Genomic DNA, 24,104 nt, shown 5'->3' with positions numbered 1-24,104 from the left:
AGACTCAGAGTAGGGAGACAGTAAAATTTACTGCCTATTACTGACAAACTAGAGAAGTGAGAACAAAGAAGAACAAACAAACAAAAAAAAACACCTCCCCCCCATCCACCTTCTTCCAACTCCTCCCCCCGAGCAGCAGCAGGGGAATAGGGAATGGGGGCTGTGGTCAGTCCCTGATACTTCGTATCTGCTGCTCCTTCTCATTCAATCTCTGCCCCTGCTCCTCATGGACTCCATCCCACGGGATGCCATCCTTCCTGAACTGAGCTTGCGGGTACTGCCCACAGGCAGCAGCTCTTCAAGCACTACTCCCACATGGCTCCGTCCCACGGGGTCCATCCATCCATCCATCCCCCAAGAGCAAACTGCTCCAGCACGGGTCCCCCACAGGTGGGCGGCAGCTCCCCCCAGACCCCCTGCTCCTGCGTGGGCTCCTCTCCACGGGCTGCAGCCCCGGCCCAGGGCTTGCTCCTGCGGGGGCTCTCCATGGGCCGCAGCCTCCTCCAGGCCACATCCACCTGCTCCACCGGGGGTTCCTCCACCCATGGGGGGGCTGCAGTGTGGAGATCTGCTCCATGTGGGACCCATGGGCTGCAGGGGGACAGCCTGCTCCACCAGGGGCCTCTCCCTGCACAGCCCGCAGGGGAACTGCTGCTGCCTGCCTGCAGCACCTCCTGCCCTCCTGCTGCACTCACCTGGGGGTCTGCAGGGCTGGTTCTCATCCTCTCCCAGCAGCAGGTTTTTCTTTTTTTTTTTTTTTCCCTTTCTAAAATACCTTGTCACAGAAGCGCAAACAATATTGCTTATTGGCTTGGCTCTGGCCAATGCCAGGGCCCCTATCTACCATGGGGCAGCTTCTGGATTTTTCTCACAGAAGCCACCTCCTATGCTCCCCCACTACCAAAACCATGCCACGTAAGCCCACTACAATACTCCCAGGTCCTGTTCTGAAGGGCAGCTTTCCAGTCCCTGATCTTGTACCACTGTATGGGGTTGTTGTGCCCCAAGTGCAAGATGTGGCACTTGGTCTTGTTGAACCTCATACAGTTGTCTTTGGCCCATCAGTGCAGCCTGTCCAGATCCCTCTGCAGACCCCTCCCACCCTTAAGCAGATCATCACTCCAACCCAACTTGTTTTCATCTGTGAATTTGGGGCTGTAATTAATCCTCTTTGTCCACATCATTTGTAAAGATTAGACATGACTCCAGTATTAAGCACTGGGGGACACCACTTGTGGTTGGTCTCCAGCTTGATATAACTCCATTCACCACAACTCTTTGGGCCTGGCCACCCAGCTTTATTTTTTTAACTGGCAAAGTGTACGCTCATCCAAGCCACAAGTAGCCAGTTTCTCCAGAATGCTATGGAGAACTGTGTCAAAAGTTTCATAAAATTTTAGGTAGAGAACATCTATAGCCTTTTCCTCATCTATTACAAGGGTTAACTTGTCATAGATAGCAATCAGTTTAGTCAAGAAAGACCAGTCTTTCATAAACCCGTGGTTACTGGGACTGATCACCTGGTTGCCCTGTAAATGCTTCTTGATGGCACTCAAGATGATCTCCTCCATGAGACTCCCTGGCACCAGAGGCAGACTGACAGGCCTGTAGTTCCTTGGGTCCTACTTCTAGACCTTGTAGATGGGCATCAACTTTGGTAGCTGCCCGTCCACTTCTACCAGTTCCACCAGTACTCTTGGGTGGATCCCATCTGGTCCCATAGACTAGTGTTAGGCAAAAGAAGGAAATGCACAGACAGTGGAAACAGGGCCATGTGCCTGGGAAGAGTACTGAAATGTCTGGATGTGCAGGGATGGGATCAGGAAAGACAAGGCGAAGACAGAACTAAACTTGGCAAGAGATGTAAAGAAAAACAAGAATGGATTCTACAGGTACATTGGCCACAAAATAAAGTCTAGTGAGAGTGTATTGCCTCTGACAAATGAAGATGGAGAACTGGTAATGACAGACATGGAGAAGGCAGAGGTACTTAACTTTGTCTTGGTCTTCACTGGTGGTCAGGCTTCTCACTTCTCTTGTGTACCTGAACCTCCAGGCATGGGCTGGGGAGCAGAGTCCCTCCCACTGTAAACAAAGAGAAGATTTGGGACCTTCTGACGCAGCTTAACAACTACAGTTTATGCACCCTAATGCCATGCATCCCAGCATCCTGAAGGAATTGGCTGATGTAGTCGCCAAGCCACGCTCCATCATATTTGAAAAGTTCTGGCAGTCAGGTGAAGTCCCTAGTAAGTGAAAAAAGGGAAACATCACCCCCATTAAAAAAAAAAAAAAAAAAAAAAAGCAGAAAGGAAGACCCATGGAACTATAGACTGGCATATGGAGTATAGATTCCTATGCCTGGAAAGATCATGAAATTAATCTCCCTGGAGGCAATATTAAGGCACATGCAGGACATGGAGGTGATCCAGAACAGTCAGCATGGCTTCACCAAGGGTAAATCATGCCTGGCCAATCTAGTGGCCTTGTATGGTGGAGTGACTGCATCAGTTGACAAGGGGAGACTGACCTACGTCATCTACCTTGCCTTCTGTAAGACCTCTGACACAGTCCCACTCCACATCCTAATCTTTAAATTGGAAAGATATGGATTTGAACGGTGGACCATTCAATGAATAAGCAAATGGATTGACGGCTGCACCCAGAGTGTAGTGGTCAATGTTTCTATGTCCAAGTAGAGGCTGGTGATGAGTGGTGTGCCTCAGGGATCTTACTTTGAAGTGGTGCTGTTCAATATCTTCATCAGTGGCATAGACAGTGGGATTGAGTGCAAGTTTGCAGATGACACAAAGCTTTGTGGTGCAGTTAATACAACAGAAGGAAAAAATGCCTTTCAAAGGAACCTGGACAGGCTGGAGAAATGGGTCCATGTGAAACACATGAGTTTCAACAAATCCAAGGGCAAGATGTAGAACTTGGGCCAGGGCAATCCCAGACATGAGTACAGACTGGGAGAAGAAATCATTGAGAGAAGCCCTGCAGAGAATGACTGGGGGTTCTGGTGGGTGAAAGGCTTGGCATGAGCCAGCAGTGTGCACTTGCAGCCCAAAAGGTGAGCTGTGTCCTGGGCTACATCAACAGAGGAGTAGGCAAGCAGGTCAAGGGAGGTGATTGTCCCCCTCTACTCTGCCCTGGTGAGGCCCACTTGGAGTACTGTGTCCAGCTCTGGGCTCCCCGGAACAAGAAAGATGTGGACCTGTTAAAGAGAGTCCAGAAGAGGGCTACAAAGATGATCAGAGGGCTGGAGCACCTCTGCTGTGGAAACACTGAGAGAGCTAGGGATGTTCAGCTTGAAGAAGAGAAGGCTCTGGGGAGACATCATTGCAGCCTTTCAATACTTAAAGGTGTCTTATAAAAAAAGATGGAAAAGGTCTTTTTACTCAGATAGATAATGATAATACAAGGGAGAATGGTCTTAAACTAAAATAGGGTAGATTTAGACTAGACATTAGGAGAAAATTCCTCACTCTAAGGGTAGTGAGGCACTGGTACGGGTTGCCCAGAGTAGCCCTGGATGCCCCATCCCTGGAGGTGTTCAAGGTCAGGCCAGATGGGCCCTTGACCTACCTGATCTAGTGGGTAGCATCCCTGTTCATGGCAGAGGGGTTGGAGTTGGATGATCTTTAAGGTCCCTTCCAAACCCAAGCCGTTCTATGATTCTATGATTAATTTGGTTTCAGAACATAAAGGTATACTCATACAGAGTAAATGGCTTTCTCCATTGATGAAGCACATTATAACAAGTTGTTATTACTATTAATATTTGGTGTACAGATTAATGGTTTGTTTCATGTTCATCTATTCTTCTTCATAAAATAGATACTTGAAAAGAGAGCTATGAAATGTATATAAAAATAAGAGAAAATATTCGCTAGCTAGTGTATTTTTTGCCATTCTCAAGCAGAAAATTCTCTTTAAAATAAGAGTTCCTAAACTTCTATTCTGCCTCTGAAAACAAATAAACAAAGAAAAACACAAAAGAAACTTGAAATTAACCAAAGTGAAGGGTTGTTATTTGTTTTTTGTTTGTTTGTTTTGTTTTTAATCATCATACAAAAATAAACAAACAAACGAAAACACAACACAGAGGTCTGTACATGTTACCCTAAATGTAATTTTCTTTTCAAATAAGCCTGATTGCTTGAATGACATGTAAGATAACAGCCAGTCCAAGTATATTATCATTCCAAATTCCTTAAAACTATGATGATTTTAACTTAATATTTAAATATAAGAATATGTTGAGATACAATTGTATTTTTGCATAAACTAATCGTAAATGTAACCTCCATACTGCCTGTGAATTTATACTTAGCATTTTGGTCTCAAGAAAGTTATGGGATTTATAAATCTCAGGCTTACATCTCTGAGGGGGGCTATCTTCCTGACTAAGAATCTAATGGTTTGTTTCAGTGAACATCAGTTTATTTTTCCTCATCATAAATATTGACTTTGTCTTCCCCTTGTTCTGCGTTGATGTATTCCATCAATAAATAATGATATGCATCTCTACATCTACCTATTAAAATAGTTATCCTAGTACCATAATAATCAGAAAGTCTTTTTAATCAGGATAGAAAACAACATGATTATAGTTATTCATAGTGAAACAAAAGGTCCTTTTTATTTCCTACTCTACAATGACTGCTGGTTCAATCTTTTTTGGTACAAGGTATGCAATGAAAAGGGACAAACCTCTTCTGCAGTTCCTAGTTTTAAACTCTTCAGAACTGCTCTGGGCTACCCTATAGGTTTTAACTGTACAAAGATGAAGTCAGAAGAAAATATGAGGAAAAACTTTATTTCCATTCCTTGCAGTTTATAATGGCTCACATTTAATTTCTTTATTTATGGAAGACAGTATCATTATTTCAATCATGCTATAATGTAGGTATGAAGATTGGAAGAAAGCCACCTGGAAATAAACAAAATTCAGTTGTGTAATTCAGTGATCATGTGGCACACGGATCAGAAGGAAACAACAGTGTAGAGAAAGCACAGTTTTTCAGGTCCCTGTTAATTAATGGTAGGTGCAGCCTAGCTACACTGGTTTTAGACAGTAATTTGAGTTTTCAGCTATGCATGCTACCCGACACTAGAACATAAACTGGAATGAAAAACACCACCTCACTGAAAGGAAGTAGAATGGGATTGAAAAGATACAGACAGTTACTAGGCATGCCTAAATTGTTTCATTTTCAAGAGCATATAATTTAAGAGAATGGATCGTCTGTAAAATACACAGTGTAATGTTACTGACGTGGAAAAACAAACACTGTAGCCCAAATCACAACGAAAGTACCTAATGAAATAGATATTATCATAAATAATGTAAGTTTAAGAACATCTTTTTCTGTTGAATTAGATAGATATAAAAGGAAAGAGAAACTTGAAATAGTGATTATTTTGCATTAAAGGATAGTCAGGAAAAGTACTAAAAAAGTATCTTCTTTTAATTATTCTGTATTCAGAAATAGATACTTTGTCTGTATTTGGTATTCTACTGCACCTGTATGATTGCTTTCCAAAAAAAAAAAAAAAAAAAAAAAAAGCTATTCTTCTGGCCTGGAAGATCAGTTTGAAGGATGGAATGGAATTCCAGGTCAGATTTTTAAGATGTAATCATGTCAGTCTCCAGTGATACTCCAGTGATATGCTGCTGTTCCAGTTCAAATCTAACTTGTGAGTTTAGATATACACATGGTCTAATTGCAGGAAATTTTTAGTTTCTGTGGAGATTTTGTTCAAAGTATGGCTGCAAATTACACCCAGCAGAAATGCAGGCTTCTCAGAAAACTCTGCAGTGTATTTCAGTGACTGGGAAGTTTGCATGTGTCTCTGTCACCTCTGTATCTAAATAAATAATAATAAAGAAAAAACTCACTAACAATAATTTTTACTTTAAAAAAGAAAAAAAGGGACACAAAGAGAACAACACTTATTCATACAAATGGTTGGTTTAACACACACTGAATAAATTGATGCATAAATTGGCTATGATAAATGCTTGTGTTAAATGTGGTTATTTATTATGTGTTCCATTACATAAATTGGTTGCAGAATTATAACAAATGTTCTTTATTAATCTTACCTTCCCTGTGGCTGGAGAATGACTTGAGGCAATTATCTTCAGTGTGGAACTCAATTCCATTATTGTTGATGGGTAGAAGAGGCCAGGCAGCCTTCTGTGAGCACATACAGCTCAAATCCTCCTGCTTCTGCTTTTTAGCAACCTGCTTCTCACCTTGGCTTTCTGTGTTGAAATGATATACCACTGCATCCGTTTCTAGCACTTGCCTTTTGTTCAGGAATTCCTGAGAATACAGTTTTAAGGTGTAAGAAATAAGTGAAAATAACTTGATACAGATTATTTTTGTGATATATAAAGTATGTGACAAAGAAAATTTGGCTAGATCTCAGAATTTTCACCATTCACTGGTTTTACTTTCAGAAGTATTTTACATTTTTGTTTCATTCTAAATTTTCCCTATAAAAATCCTGCACTGGAAGAAATCTGGACTGGAGGAGTGGAGTGTTGCTTGCTTTAGAAAAATAAAATAAAATAAAATAAAATAAAATAAAATAAAATAAAATAAAATAAAATAAAATAAAATAAAATAAAATAAAATAAAATAAAATAAATAAAATAAAATAAAATAAAATAAAATAAAATAAAATAAAATAAAATAAAATAAAATAAAATAAAATAAAATAAAATGTCTTTCCCCCTTCAATTCTTATTTGTACTAGTTACTGAAGAACTAAAGTAAGATGAAAATGCTACTCTAGTTTAATAGACAGTGTAAATACTATGGCTGAAGATTTAATAGTCCTTCTTCTGACCTGCACCAGGGTGACAGAGTGCAATTCCACTGGTAAGAATGAAAGAATTTTCAATTCATGTTTTATGATAAGATAATATGGTTCTGCAACTATAACATGTCTTATAAGGGTGAAACTACCACAGTTTTATGCTCCATCCTCATTTCACGAATATAATGAAGACAAAAGTTCTTCTGGGGAGATGCTAGCATGAGCCCCCCTGCATCCTCCTTCCCATTTTCTCTGAAGAGCTCATTAGAGCAAGTTCCTTGGGCACTGCTGTCAGCTCAAAAAAGGGACCACTTTTCTGGTCTGCTCCTCCATCTACAGCTTTCTCTATTTTTCTGAGGTGAACAGGATGGAATGGCTGTGAGGGCAGATTAACTGTGTAATTGCTAGAAGAGAAGGTGGTTTGGGAAGAGCAAAGTGAAAAAAAAGAAAAAGTGTAACTGAAAAAGAAAGATGATCCTTTGATACATATTTTAAATGCTCTTTCTAAAATTGTTATTATCCTTTTTGAGGTATGTAGCTTTACAGAACAAACATATTATAACCTCTGCATTGTGTACTGCAGTGCTTTCCTGCTACTACCCACTTCCAGGTGCCAGCCTGAGAGATACACCAAAACGATGCCTCAGAGCATTGCTCACATCAATTCAAGTAGCACAGCCAGGGACTACATGGCACATTCCACAGCTGGAAACTGAGCCTGTGGGCAGGTGGCACAGCATTTAGGACAACTATCCACATTGTGGCCTCAAGAAAAGTAACAGGAAATGCTTCCACAGCATCAGGATGCAAGAAAAGCAGTGCTTTGTACTTCTACCCTGCTGATGACTGGCTTGTTTCATTGCGAATTTAAAAATCAGACATCCTTTGACATAGAAGAAACAATGTGAGAAAAGCAATGAAACCCACACATTGCCTTAGAGCTGAGTAGATTTCATTTTCAGGGGATACGAAATCCCCAATATGTGACTAGAAATCTCAACAGACTCTTCATACTTGCTTTTCTTAGATGTATTTCTGTTTTATATTACTCTAGGGGGATGGGGAAGGGGAGGAAGAGAGCTCTTCCTCCCCTCTTCTCTTTAGAGACCTGAATGCTAAGAAGTGTAATGTTAGTGTGGGCAGCCTTGTATATTCAGACTCACTTTGTGTCTTTCTGTTCATAAGAGTCACTGAAAATTAACAATTAAACTTGCCCTACATTGCATTGTTTTGAAAACAATTGCATTTTGTTTGGAGGGTAATGCTACATGGCTTTCATCTCTTGGCTTAACAAAGGGCCAGGAGTTTGTGAGAGAAGCCTTCAAATACATGGGCTAGTAGTTGATGGAGTCACTGTGTTCCCACACTTTTATTTCAAGTAAGCAACACAGGAACTTTAGTGTCAAAAATAACCATAAATATCATCCAACCACTCTACTATATTAGTGCATCTGCTTGTTCCAGATGTCTGCAATTAATATCCTGAAATCCTGAGTAAATTACCAGAGCAGCTACCTTATGGTTATTTCTCCAGACATACACAATGGCATTTGTATTTTATGTAGTTGTAAAACTGCAGCACTTGATAAAAGATCAATAAAGGCGTAAATGTCAGCAAATGGAAAGAACTGAGCAGAACCAGAAGATTTTTACAGATTCAAAGCAATGAGACATTTACATGAATCTTTTACCTAAGAGACATGAGAGGTGGAAATGGAAGAGGTAAATACTTGGGAGTGGAAAATAGAATGGACAAGCTGTTTCAGGAGTCATCAGTTGTTATATGTCTTTTCTATGCATCCCCCACCCCATTCCATTCCTCCCTGTCACTTCTCACAGTCTCATTTGAAGCACATTTTTCTTGGATTAAAATAGTTTGTGCAAGAATCTTGATTTGGACTATGCATATTCCCCAGGACAATTACCACTGCATTTTCATTTTATATGGCAGCAAGGGAAAAAGAATACTAGGAATGTGAAAGAGGTGAAATGACAGGTACCAAACATATAATTTCATGTAACCATTCTCCATCATTACAATGCCTTAAAATTCATTACTTGAGAAACTGAATATTAGCAAAAGAGCAAAGCTGAAATACACCTACACAATACCTCTAAACACTTTTGCTTGGGCTTTCAAACACTCCTGTGTTGGGTTTGTGTGGTAAGGTTTTGGTAGTGGGGGGCTGCAGAGGCAGCCTCTGTGAGAAGAATCCAGAAGTTGCCCCATGGCAGATAACGGCCAGTTTCAGCCGGCTCCAAAGGGACTTGCTGCTGGCCAGAGCTGAGCCCATAAGTGAGGGTGTTTATGCCTCTGGGAGAGCAGATTTAAGGAAGGGAAAAATAGTGCTGTGCCACAGCAGCTGAGAGAGTGAGGAGTGGGAGGCAGCCCTGCAGACCCCCAGGTGAGTGCAGCAGGAGGGCAGGAGGTGCTGCAGGCAGGCAGCAGCAGTTCCCCTGCGGGCTGTGCAGGGAGAGGCCCCTGGTGGAGCAGGCTGTCCCCCTGCAGCCCATGGGTCCCACATGGAGCAGATCTCCACACTGCAGCCCCCCCATGGGTGGAGGAACCCCCGGTGGAGCAGGTGGATGTGGCCTGGAGGAGGCTGCGGCCCATGGAGAGCCCCCGCAGGAGCAAGCCCTGGGCCGGGGCTGCAGCCCGTGGAGAGGAGCCCACGCAGGAGCAGGGGGTCTGGGGGGAGCTGCCGCCCACCTGTGGGGGACCCGTGCTGGAGCAGTTTGCTCTTGGGGGATGGATGGATGGATGGACCCCGTGGGACGGAGCCATGTGGGAGTAGTGCTTGAAGAGCTGCTGCCTGTGGGCAGTACCCGCAAGCTCAGTTCAGGAAGGATGGCATCCCGTGGGATGGAGTCCATGAGGAGCAGGGGCAGAGATTGAATGAGAAGGAGCAGCAGATACGAAGTATCAGGGACTGACCACAGCCCCCATTCCCTATTCCCCTGCTGCTGCTCAGAGGGGAGGTAGAAGAAGGTGGGTGGGAAGAAGGTGCTTTCTGTTTGGTTGTTTCTCACTTCTCTAGCTTGTTAGTAACAGGTAATCAATTTCTCTAATCTCCCTGCACTGAGTCTGTCTTGTTCATGAGTTGAGTGATCTTCCTGTCCTTATCTCAACCCTTGAGCCCTTTGCATTGTATTTTCTCTCTCTTTTCCTTTGAGGAAAGGGAGTGAGAGAGCATCTGTGGTGGAACTCGGCTATCCAGAAGGGCAAAACCACCCTGACTTCAAAGAAACAAAACAAAATAAAAAAACAGGGAAGGAAAGGGAAGGGAAGGGAAGGGAAGGGAAGGGAAGGGAAGGGAAGGGAAGGGAAGGGAAGGGAAGGGAAGGGAAGGGAAGGGAAGGGAAGGGAAGGGAAGGGAAGGGAAGGGAAGGGAAGGGAAGGGAAGGGAAGGGAAGGGAAGGGAAGGGAAGGGAAGGGAAGGGAAGGGAAGGGAAGGGAAGGGAAGGGAAGGGAAGGGAAGGGAAGGGAAGGGAAGGGAAGGGAAGGGAAGGGAAGGGAAGGGAAGGGAAGGGAAGGGAAGGGAAGGGAAGGGAAGGGAAGGGAAGGGAAGGAAAGGAAAGGAAAGGAAAGGAAAGGAAAGGAAAGGAAAGGAAAGGAAAGGAAAGGAAAGGAAAGGAAAGGAAAGGAAAGGAAAGGAAAGGAAAGGAAAGGAAAGGAAAGGAAAGGAAAGGAAAGGAAAGGAAAGGAAAGGAAAGGAAAGGAAAGGAAAGGAAAGGAAAGGAAAGGAAAGGAAAGGAAAGGAAAGGAAAGGAAAGGAAAGGAAAGGAAAGGAAAGGAAAACCACCACCAAAGCAAACAGGATTTAGGTTATGCCTAAATTAGACCAGTATCAGTTTGAAACTCTGGACCAAACTTGGGTGATTTGCCCAGTATTTGAAAATGACCCCAGTGTTTCCCTTTTCCTCCCACGTTGCAGAGAATTACTGTCAGAACTTAGAAGCATTCCTTAAACTTCCAGGCATCTTCAGGTCTCCGGGTGAGGGCAGCAGGTCACACAAGGCTGCCTTGGAAGTGCTGGAACCTGTGTGCAGCAGCTAGCCTAAGGGCCCTTGTACCAACAGACACACGGTGTGGGGTGGCTGAGCCCCATCGCCTGTGCCATTGGACTCAGCACTCAGTCTGGCATACCAGGACCACTCTGCTGATGTGCTGTTTGTGACCAAAGCAGAGCCTGTCTTCCTGCACTTACTCTCACAAAATGCTGATGAAAAGTGTGACCAACTTCCTCACCTCAGCACCCTAATTTAGAAGGATTATCTGCAGGAACGTGGTGCCACCACAGCTGCTCTCATCTTTCTGGAGAATAACAGGCAATAGTGTGTGAGCATAAGTGTCATTTCTGGGCAGTAAGTAGTCTATGAGCCGGTGGATTACAAAAGTAGGATAAGGTATAGAACTTCCTCACTATCCCCACCCCTCTGTCAAATTTGTTTGTAACCTACAGGATCATCAATGTAAACATGAACATTGCAGAGCTGTTTTTTATAGCATATTCCACTTATTTCAGTCTGCAAACACCCATGATCAACTGCCCTAACTCAATAAATTTCAGAAGATAAAACAAAAATAAATAAATAAAATCTGGGAAAATAAATTGAAAAGCTCTGCCTAAAGGTGTGATCATGTGGCCAAATTAACTTGAGGCAGAGTAGAGTTTGAATGTAGAGCATATCACTCAATCCACAAAGATCACCTAGACACACATTCACCCTCTGATAAATATAAGGCAGCTTAAACCACTCAGGGTAATGAAGTCTAACCAGGTTTGGCCCAATCATAGGGTTTGGTTGAATGCTTTGCAAAGTGGACTGTGCATTTACCCTAAAATTATTAGCCGTTAATACACGTGATACATTGGGTAAAGGAAATCAAAGTCCAGCAGCTGGTATATGTCCAACACAAATGGAGAAATCTGGAGTTCCCTCCAGTGCTGTACTGAAGAAATATATAGCCATACCCTATAGCTCCTCCAGCCCTTATTTTCACAAGAGTTTGAAAGAAAATATCAATTTCAATGTTCCAATACAGATATTTAAAAAAAATAAATAAATACAGAAATGTGGTTGATGGCTGTAGGAATTTATACACACCTTTCATCAGGGAGTATAGTGAGTGGGCGAGGAGCTTTAAACTAAGAGAGGGTAGATTTAGATGTTAGGTGGAAATTCTTTGCTATGAGGCTGATGAGGCAGTGGAACTGTTCACCCAGAGAAGGTGTGGATGCTCCATCCCTGGAAGTGTTCAAGGCCAGGTTGGATGGGGCTTTGGGCAACCTAGTCTAGTGAAAGGTGTCGCTGCCCATGGCCAGGGGGGTTGAAGCTAGATGGTCTTTATGGTCCCTTCCAATATAAACCATTCAAAGATTCAATTATGATTCAACCCAGAGAAGGGTTGGTTTCTGCATGAGGAAACTAGAAGTTACTCTTAAGCTAAATTAGCAATAATTGAGAAAGCACCTGAACTAATTTGCTGCTCAACAAGAATTCTTAAATGTGAAATATTTTTTAAAATGTTACAGCTGATTTTTCCTTTCTACTGAAGAATACTCCATCTTTCATTCAGCCATTGTGCTTCCTCTTTGGAGATTCCTTACATCTGTAAGGGGCTTCTTTACCTCACTGCCTGCTGCCCATTAAGCTTTGGAAGGAACAGAGTAAGCACAGCTCTGGGCACTGGCAACAAATATACCTACTCTTCCTGCAGTTACTCCCTCTAAGCCAGAGGCTGAAGGCTAGTGCAGAGTACTACAGCTCTCGGCCAGTTGGAGAGCCCTGACAGACAGAGGGTATTCCCAGTGAGGTATTATGTCCATTTTGTGCTCTCCAAGGTGCAGGGAAAGACATCTGGAAACTGTTTTTTTTTTTTTTTTTTCTCTATTCAGTGCCATCAATTCCAGTATTTTATGGTTTATTTTTTATGGAAGTGATTCACAGAGATTGTTATGTAAAAATAATGAATTCTTTGATATTCACTCTTTCTTCCATGAGGGGAAACAGGTTTAGTTCTCAAGATCACTGGTATATTCTCACAGTCCTCTAGAGAGAGGTATTAGTTCATAATTTAACTTCACTTTGTCAACATTACCCTAGAGCCTGCACTTGCACTTTAAATAGAACACTTTATCCTGCAGTGAAATGATATTTTACTCATACCCAGGCAATTTCAGGGATATTTGGTGAGCCATATTCCATGCTTTTAGAGGGATCACATAAAAGGATGTCTGCTGTATAAACTTCTACTGTGTGCTCCCTAGTGCAGCTCTATATATTATATTACTGAACTGCTCCTAGAAAAGAGAAAGTACATTGCCAGATTTTAGAGAAAGTACCATAAATAGATATATTTATATTTATTTTATAAACAATCAATTTTGCAACATACTTTGGAAGAAAGATCGCTCAATTCAGCTTTAGAATCAGAGCAAATATTAATTTCAAATTTAAAGAGAATTGTATTGGTCCTGTTGTGTCAGGATACATTTGACCTATTAAGGGCCAATAATTTCAAATCACTAAACACTTCTAGATCTTAGTTTTTGACCTGTACTACAAAAGACTATTGTTCCATGTCAACATGATTCTCTGGCTGAGAATATATTCAATTTATTCAAGATTTTATACAAAAGTTCTTGGAATGATTTTTTGTAAGATTTCGAACTACAGAGGAAACATTACATAGATAGCAAAAAAAAAAAAAAAGTATTAAACACAAAAACAGAACAAAACAAAACAAGTAAAAGGTGGACATTTTTCATGTTGTGGAGAGTAACACGAGAAAAAACAAACAAACAAACAAACAAAACCATAAATTTCAAAATTCCGCATTACTGAAAGCTTTAGCTTTTTTTGTCAATATCTTATATTTTGTCTGGCTAATATTTTTCTGGCTAATAATTTCTCATCAGCTCTTTTTAAATACATACATACAACAGTGCAGGAAACATATTTTAAAATCTCGTTCTAATATATACATGTTTGCTCAAATGCCAGTCAAAATCAAAAGCACACTATGTTTGAAGTTGCATTCTTTCCATCTTTTTTATAAACATTAGATCTTTCTAATTCATCTGAGGTATTTCCAAGGTATCTACTTGTGTGGTGTTTAAGTGCCAATATCTGATGTTTCCTTTCACTGTAAATTGATTCTTTGTACCTTGTCAGATGTGCAAACCTTCCTACTGTGCACCTAAGTGCATGGAGAATGTGCGTGAGAGCTCCTGGCTATCACAAGTCGCAGAGAACATTCCTATTAAGTCTCAATCACTCAGAAAGCAAGTGAGTGACTGTCTTTTTGCTCTGTAGTCTCTGTTTCAAACTCCAGCTAAAGTCATACAAGTGCAAATTAGATGGGGGACCTCTGTGCAGCCCTGAAAAATCCCACACTGTCTAGATCAAATAGGAAAAAGCACACTTTCCTTAGCTTTAACCTGGTGATTTTTTGTTTGTTTATTTGTTTTGTTTTGTTTTGTTTTGTTTTGTTTTTCTCTTTCTCTCTTTTTTTTTTTTCTCTTTTTTTTTTTTTTTTTTTCCTCCATTTTTTTTCATTTTTGCTTTCCTGCTGGCTTCATTTTATAAGGGTCTTCTTTCTCTCTTTTTTTTTTTCTCTTTTTTTTTTTTTTTTTTTTTTTCCTCCATTTTTTTTCATTTTTGCTTTCCTGCTGGCTTCATTTTATAAGGGTCTTCACTCAATTTTGAAAATGTTTGGTTTTTGGTTTTGGAATGACCTTCCTCACCTGTGTCCCCTGTGTCCATGTTTGAAGGAGGGTATTTCCTACTTTTAATTACTCATTGCAAGACAGATTTTGATATCTGAAATTTTGCTAGTATTGTGATAATTTTCCTATAAAGTTAAGACCATAATCTGCAATTTTCATTCATGGACAAATATTTCTTCTACCTGATGAGAAAAACATTTTAGATTAACTTGAAATTTTAATCCCTGAGTATTAAACTCCAGCCAATTTCATCATATAGAATAGAATAGTTCAGTTGGATAGGAATTTCAAAGATCATTGAGTCCAACAGCCTGACTACTTTAGGGCTAGCCAAAAGTTAAAGCAAGTTATTGAGGGCATTATCCAAATGCTTCTTGAACATGGGGCATAAGTGACATCACTAAGAAGCCTGTTCCAATGTTTGACCATCCTCGTGGTAAAGAAATTTTCCCTAATGTCTAGTCTGAACCTCCCCTGGCACAGCTTTGTGCCTTTCCCATGAATCTTGTCATCAGTTACCAGGAGCAAACACCAGCACCTACCTCTCCGCTTCTCCTGCTCAGAAAGTTGCAGAGAGCCCTGAAGTAACCTCTCATCCTCCTTTTCTCCAGATCAGTCAATCCAAGTGCCCTCAGATTCTCCTTGTAGGACATGCTTTCCAGACCCTTTACCAGCTTTGTTGCAGTCTTCTGAACATTCAGGTTTGCTGTCTCCTGGATGGAACACAATGACAAATCTTAATTTTCAGGACTGATAAACAGACTTGTGTGTGTGTGTGTGTGTGTGTGTGTGTGTGTGTGTTTGCTACTGAATACAGAGTTGTGTGGTAGGCACAGCTTGTTTATTTTTCTGGATTACCTTTGAGCACCTGTTTATTTCAAAACAACACTACTGTTTATACTTTTACTGACTTAGAAATGAGGAATTGTTGGAGTAATTTTGTCACTAGCCTAACACCATCATGGTTAAGACACTATAAGCAAGAGTATTCTGTATACAATAAAAATGGTAAATTTTATTGTAAATGGTAAATTATAAATATGTTTGACATGATAAGAACTTAAGCATTGTGAGGCCTTCCCAGTATAAAATATATTTAAATATATGGGGGTGGAGTTGAAGGAACGACATTGTGCTATGTCTGTTTCTGGATACATATTTTTTTCTTAAAAGAAAAGTCTTTGTTTTTCTTGTGTTGAAACTTCAGAAACCTGAAGGACACTCCAATTTTTCAGCTTCCTTTCCTAGCAAATCAGTATTTTACCTCTGTACCCATGTACTGCAGACTCCCATCTCTTAAGTCTCATTACAACAAGCAAGTATTTCACGTGCTCCCGGTGTTAGCACAACATGGGACAGACTAGGCAACAGGCGAGATTAACACAGAGATGAGGAGAACCTGCCACTATTTATTACAGATTTAGCAGCCTCCTTGGAAGCAGCAATAATTGGCTGAGAAAGTATAATCCCCACTCATTTTTAGAGAATGCTTGACATGATGAAAGTCTTATAATGAAATGAAAACAGAGGAAAAAAATAAAAAATCTAAAATTTTTAAAATGGTAAACTGAAAAAGAAAATCACGCAAAGAACTGTGTTCTTTCATGAAAGCTACTCTTCTGTGAATCAGAAAAGAATGTACAGCACATCCCTTTAACTTTTTTAGTTATATTTTTCCTTTGTTTCCAGGCACAGTACTGAGGTGAAACTGAGTTCTCACCTGAATATTCATATCTATGACCTACTGGAAACTTCGATAGATTTCAGAAGTTGTCACACACTCGGGGTATTATCTTTTCAGAAAGTGAATTAGAACATGACACGAATGCATGAAAGTTAAGAAAAAACAAAACAAAACAAAACAAAACATGGTGTTGGTAGTGTGCTTTGGAACCTTGTCCTGCCCAGGGACAGCAGTGTGGTATACATCCATCTGAACAATTAAGCTCAGGTTTCTTATTTTTTTATTACCATAATCAGAATTCATGGACTGGAACCCATACAGAGGAAAAAAAATAAAAATAAAAATAAAAATAAAATTTTGATCCCAAGAAGTTTAAAACTTTAATCTTATACGTATGATCTGGCATGAGTCAGTATATCAAAAATTTTTCATGGTTTTGGCTAGTGTTGTCAGTGAAACCAGTAAAAGTATCGTATGTGTTTCTGCATCTTTCTGCATTTTTATTGCATTATTGCATAAACCTGCCAAAGAGTTTTGCATTTATTCTCCCATCTCAAGTGTTTCAGGATGTGTAAATGTCTGCATATCAATGCAAATCTCTGGAAAAGTCCTAGTACATATTTCTATGAGCTGTTTCAGTTTTGCATATAGATACATCTGCAATTAAAACTTTTTCTTCCCAGAAAGTTAAAGCACACATAAAGCTTTTATAGTTTATTGTAAATAATATTTATTCTGTTTCAAACATATATATTGTTGTACTTAATAAGTTAGATAAATATCAAATATACATCTGGAATCAGAAGATATTTAAAACTCTGTAGAATATAAACCTTGATAAGCAGAAAAACAGATTCCTTCTCAGCTGCATGGAGAGTACTAGTCATGCAGCCAGCTTTATGTAGATATTCATTCACATTTTCATCCCTGAAGGAATATTGCCAGCCAGATGCCACATATCTCTGGGCAAGGGAATTGCTCATTTACAAAGTAACATCAGAATTTAAAGAAAAAAGGTAGGCATTTTCATATGTAATACTCAATATCAACTTTGATTAAAATTGATCTCTGTTTAAATTATTTAAATAAGGTAACTCTTCTTTGATCATGAGTGCTTATTTCCAGAGTGAAGATTTTTTATTCCATTCAGTCTTGGAACCCTAATTAAAGATGATAGCTTGAATTAGCTTTCATCTACTTACTATGTTTGTCACATCTTAAGTAAAAATATATCTTTGCTCAACCAGAACCCCACCCCCACCCCTGAAATACAGAAAAACAGTTCAACAGATCAGCTAGAGATTATTCTACTTAAAGACCACAACACTTGTATGAAAAGCATTTGTAATGCCAAAGCAGAGATAGCAACATTTATTTTTAAAACCTTAATATACAAGTACAGCAGAACTGTTCTCTCAAACATCACAGTGTTTAAGGACTGTTATATTTCCAATGCTGGCAGTCAGCTTTCCTGGAAAGTCATTGTCACTTCAAGAGTTCAGTCAGAACTTGGTTGTTACACCCCTCTGAAGGTTGTGTCACCTAATTCTGAGCAACTAATGCACACTGGTAGAGACAGGCCTCTGCTGTATGCCTTAGCAATTAGAGCTTACTGGAGAACATCAGCATCCAAAAGTAAAATAAAAAGTGCAGTTGTAGTAATGGTGCAGATAAAAGACCATTCAAGGAACTCTCCAGACAAGCCAAAAGTCACTGCAGAAGACAAACGGCCATTCCCTGTAAATGTGCATGTACCAAATGCCACAAAATGGGTCTTATTTCTGAAAAGACCTGATTTTGACATACTTGACATGAAAAAAATTTCTGTTAACGTAGGTAAGCTGCCAACCTATAATGCAAAAATTTGAAGGGAACTACATTCTCCACAGAAATGAGACATAAACAATATGTTAAAACATTACTTAAGGCTTTGTAGTGGTTGATTTCTGAATTTGTCCTGCTGATAAGGGCATGAAGACAAATATGTCCTGTCCCACTGAATAATGGTCTGAATTTAGATGTCTTGGCAGAACAAGCTGTGGAGTTCACACTGTCAGTGCTCGTGCTACTACCACTGTATAATGGACTTGTTAGACACTGGAACAGGCTGCCCAGGGAAGTGGTGGAGTCACCATCCCTGGAAGTCTTTAAAAGACGTTTAGATGTAGAGCTTAGGGATATGGTTTAGTGGGGATTGTTAGCATTAGGTAGAGGTTGGACTCGATGATCTTGAGGTCTCTTCCAACCTAGAAATTCTGTGATTCTGTGATTCTGTGACTGCATTTTCCAATAGACTCCTTTTAGCAAGTTCTGAAGGTACTAAATTCATAAAAAGAGAGAAGAAATAAAAAGAGTTGAAGTGTCTCAAAGCTGAAAACAGAAAAAGAATGGGAACATTTCTCCTACTCATGAAGAAGAAAGAAGAATGTAGTTTTTCCTGATCCTTAACCATCTCCTCAGATAACTAGCATTTTCTTATTTACATAAGATTTTTTATTTTTAATGTAAAAAAAGACAGAAGAGTGTTAAATACTTTTCCCCAGCAATAACTGTGGGAGAATGATTGTCATGCTGTCAAAAACCTGCTGAAAATAAGCAGAGATACAAAATGCCCTGTAGCTTATGTATAATCAGTTAGTTACGAACAAACGAACAAACAAACAAAAACTATGTATTTGTGTTTATTATACAAAGCCTCTTTATAAATAATGGATCAGCAGTGTTTATTTTAATAACAACCAACACTATAATATTCTTCTATTAAAATCTCTCAGGATAAAGATTTTTTTAGCTTTATGTGAAAAAACAGTCTTAAATACTTTAGGTACTATCTATCATATACATTATAGCTTTATTGTATCTGAAAAATAAATAAAACTGTAATTCAATCGCATACATAATGCCCCCAATGCAACAGGGAGTCCAAAGCCTGGACTGTTGGCTCCATAAAATAAAGCTGAGTTTAAGTTCTGCCTTAGCTCCAGAAGTCTTTGTTGTGAGACAGTATAAATTCTATGTAACCTTCCTGTATACTTCTATGTCTATAGAAGTATAGACAGCAGAATTGTAGTCTTGATATCGCAGGTAAGTTTACAGAATAATAAGATAGCCTGAGTTGGAAGGGACCCACATGGATCATCAAGTCCCTCTGCTGGCTCCACACAGGACCACACAAAAATCAGATTGTATGTCTGAGAGCATTGTCTAAAGGTAAAAATATGTTCATTTGGATATCCAGGAAAAATACCAAAGAAATAAGCTTGACCATGGGAATGTCTGACCATTTGAACCATGTGCATGTGAACATGTGCACACTATGTGAATCATGTCAGAATTGGCTTTACTTTAGTATATAGAATGCCCCCAGGAGTGGGAGTAAAGAGGTGTGGAAACTTCAGTGCAGCTACATTTTAGCTGAAACACTGGAAGAAACTAATAGTGACATGCATTCCTGATAGGAAATCCTTTGTATTATACTAGCCATATTTAATCACACTATATTAATGCTAATTTTACCAATCAAATTACCAAGCTGACTTCAATTGGCAGTTGTATTAGCAATTATTCGTCATCTCTCATTAGCATTAGATATGAAAGCTACTGATGCAGCAAGACTTTAAAAATGTATTAGCAAAAAGTAATTTTAGTATGTTCTTATGAAAGCTTTCTAATTTAATGCAGTGGACTCATCCAGAAGAAATTTGGCAGAGGATAGCTGGATTTTCCCAGCACTGATACCATACAGAAATTAACGAAATCTAACAGTGAAAAAAAAAATTAAAAAATCCCTAAGTAGAAAGTAATACAGTATACAGATATTATATGAATTTTATGTCATCTTAGATGTTTGAGAGACCAGATATTCTCTATCATGGCTGAATTTGTAGGTTTCATTTTTTTCCCTGGCATCCACCCAGTAAGAGCAGTACTCAATTTAAGAGATTTCTTCCAGACAAGAATAGTTTTATCCTGAAAGTTAGGCTTCATAACTTGGCCATAGAAAAACACTGGATTCAGCATCAAGGTAATGCGTCATTTTCAACCTATACTAGCTCCCTTCTGGAGTTTGTGCCCTAAGAAACCTATAGACCCAAGAAAGGTTGTGTCACAACAACTTTACACCTGAGTCAGTACACCATTACCAACACTGAAATCAGATGCTATCATCACCCAGAGGAAATCAAGCACTGTCTGTATGCTAATGATTTTGAGTGTTTCAGTTCATCTTTGCTTTGTAAAGTCAAAATGAATTTATTGTTTACATTTAAAGTAAACTACTAGCACTTTGCAATTCAATTTATTTCCATTTTTGTATACAAGTTAAAATTGAGCATTAAGGATATTTTGCTTTTCTGATCTTTTTTCCTTGTAATACGGAGGACATCTGTTGATATATAATCATTTCTGTAGGTTTTCTACAGGAGTTTCAAAACAAAACAAACAAATTAAAAAATACAAAATAAAATAAAATAATAATAATACCGCCGGTTCTGTGCAAAGAACTTGAAACTGTCCTGCATGCTATCATTGCCTCTAAATTGGAGAGGCATGGATTTGATGGATAGACCACTCAGTGGATAAGCAATTGGCTTGATGGTTGCACTGAAAGTGTTGCAGCCAATGGCTCAATGTCTAAGTGGATGGTGTAGTAATGGGTGGTGTTCCTCAAGGGTCAGCATTGCAACCTGTGCTTTTTATTATCTTCGTTGGTGATGTGGACATTGGGATCGAGTGCACCCTCAGCAAATTTGCAAATGGCACCAAGCTGTGTGGTACACACCGTAGGGAAGGGATGCCATCCAGAAGGACCTGGACAGGCTTGAGAGGTGGGCCTCCATGAAAAATATTGCCATTCCACAGGACCAAGTGCAAGGTCTTGTATCTGAGTTGATGCAATCCTAAGCAGAAATACAGGCTTTGAAGACAATGGATTGAGAGCAGTCCTGAGGAGAAAGACCTGGAGGTGTTTATTGATGAGAAACTGCAATGCCTGCAATGTGTGCTTGCAGCCCCAAGAGCCAAACGTACTCTGGGCGCCATCAAGAGAAGCATAGCCAGCAGTGCAAGGGAAATGATTGTCCCCTTCTACTCTGCTCTCATGAGACCCCACCTGGAACAATGCATTAAGGGGCCCAGAGCACAAGAAGGTCATGGACCTGTTGGAGAGAGTCCAGAGGGTCCATGAGGATGATCTGAGGGCTGAAGCATCTCTCCTGTGAGGACAGGTTGAGGGAGTTTAGGTTGTTCATCATGGAGAAGAGAAGGCTCCAGGGAGACCTTATAGCAGCCTTCCAATACCTACAGGAAAGTTGTGGAGGGACCCTTTGTCAGAGAGTGTGTTGATAGAACAAGGAGTCATGGTTTAAAACCATTTAGATTAAATATTCAGAAGAAATTCTTTACTGTGATGGTGATGAGACAGTGGATCAAGTTGCCCAGAGAAGCTGTGGATACCCTACTACTGGAAATGTCCAAGACCAGTTTGGATGGGGCTTTGAGCAACCTGGTCTAGTGGAAGGTATTCTTGTCCATGGCAAGGGGATTGGAACTAGATGGTCTTTAAGATCCCTTCCAACACAAACCAGTCAATGATTCTATTATTCTATGATATTTTAGAATTCGTTGTTCTACTGTAACTTTAATATAATACTGGTGAAAATGGTGCTATTTTAATTGATATTAAGACAGAAAATACTAACTCTAAAGCTTACAAAATTTCTTCATAAATTCAATTTCCACCTCCTTTCTGTTCAGTTTTTGAACTCTTTCTGCACTGCCATAAAGAAAGTTAGTGGTCCACAGATGTAAGCCTGTAACTCAAAAGCAAACAGAAGTGAATGTCATTACCTGACTTCATCTGAATATTGTATTTCTATAATTTCGCTGCAGTTCTGCTTTAATTTCAAACCTGAACTCATCATCTGAAAACAGGTCTATGGTGTGAACTTGGAATTAGTCTGTTTAAAGATCTAGACTTACAGAGCATCAGTGTGAACTTATCAGCTTTGTTCAGGGAGAAACCATAACATTTTATGTAATACTATTTCTTTTTCCTGGGACAATGGTCCTTAACTGAATTAGTCAAAGGTACTGAGTCAGATGAAAAACGAAATCATAACATCAAAGGCATATACCAACTGAAATGTCTAGTCTTGCCCAGAGAGAGAGAGAGAATGCAAAAATTGATGGCTGGATTATAACTGGTTTTATCACCAGTCAATGTGGTTTCAGTAGGGAGAAAAAGATTCATAAGCTTCATGTAAAAATGCCTATTAGTACTCCTATCAAAACTGCTTCTAGCACTCCCTGGGTGATAAAATACAGAACGAGGAAGGATTATAAAGGGGCCATTCCTTTTCCTTGGTAGCAGGCTGAGCTACCCAGGAGTTGAAGAGAAGCGTACTGCACCGTGTTGCTCTGCACATTACAGAGAGTTCAGGACCATAGGATGCCTGACAAGATACAGTATCTCCCTGAAATGGCTCGATTCAGTGAGGCATCATATTGCCCTTTACTATTATAGATTATCCAATCTTGCTGTAAACTTGGGTATTTGGGAAACAAAACATTATTGCTTCACTTCATGCATTTTTAACAGGAAAAGATAGTCATATTTTAAAACATAGCTACATTTCATGTTTGAAAAAATGTGAACTTTGTTGATGGCAGCATGTAACTATGCTGTTGTGAACTTTGACACCAAATTGCCAGTAAGTTTCCACACAGAGATGAGTTTTTTCTTGAGACTCCAGGCTGGATGTGTTTGAGCATATAGATAATTTGGGGGGAGGGGGGGGGGAGAGGGGAAGGGGGGGGGGAGACGTGTGTATGCTAAAACTCAGCATGGAAAGCCTCTTGTCATTGAACCCAGAGAGAACACAGCATTTTCCTGAAGGCAAAGATAAAATCTCCAAGGTGATATTCTCTTAATTCAAGGTTAACACCAATCTGGAAATGCTTTCTTTTCACACTACTCATTTAGAGAAAGTAGGAATTTATAACCTTTTTGATTTATGTCTTTTTTCTCTGTTATGTTACGTATCAATAAATGGTTCATTCTGCTTTAGCTAAAAAAAATAATTCTCAAATGTAACTTTTAAAACTGAGCTAATGTCTGGCTGATACACATGAAGGTTAATGAAACTGACATTGGGAGGAAGTTGAGCAAGGTGAAGCTAGCTAAATTCACTCTCTGCAGACAGTCTCTTCTGGCTTTGTATGGAAGATGGTGTTTACTGGGGCCAGATGGGATGGAGTTATCTTTCCCTGCAGCAGCCCGTATAATGCTGTGCTCTGCACCTGTAGCTAGAACAGCATTGATACCACACCTGTGTCATGTCTATTGCTGAGCAATACTTGCACCAAGAGTCTGTCCAAACCCCCTCCTCCCCAAAGCCAGCAGGCTGGTGGTGGGCAAGACACAGATAGGGTGAGGACATTGCCAGGGTGGCTGACCTAAACCAACCAAAGAGGTATTCCCATATATACCATGCCATATGGTGTCCGCACTCAGCAATAGAAGGAGGGAAAGGAGGGCGTTGGACGGGACACACACGACACTCCGCACTCTCATTTTGAAGATGTCTGTCTTCCCAAACAGCTGCTACGTACATTGAAGCCCTGCTTCCCGGAACGTGTCCAAACATTGTTTGTTGATGGCAAGTAGAGAATATTTTTTTTGCTCTCTGTGTTTCTATGTGTCCTTTGCTTTGTTTTTTCCTCTTCCTTTTTCCTTTACTTAAATTACCCTTTTCTCAATGCACGAGGTTCCCTTCCTTCCTTCCTTCCTTCCTTCCTTCCTTCCTTCCTTCCTTCCTTCCTTCCTTCCTTCCTTCCTTCCTTCCTTCCTTCCT

The sequence above is a fragment of the Aythya marila genome (genome assembly GCF_965140915.1).
Source record: "Aythya marila genome assembly, chromosome: Z".
NCBI lineage: Eukaryota > Metazoa > Chordata > Aves > Anseriformes > Anatidae > Aythya > Aythya marila.
The sequence above is the reverse complement of the archived record's forward strand: the minus strand, read 5'-3'. Positions refer to the sequence as shown.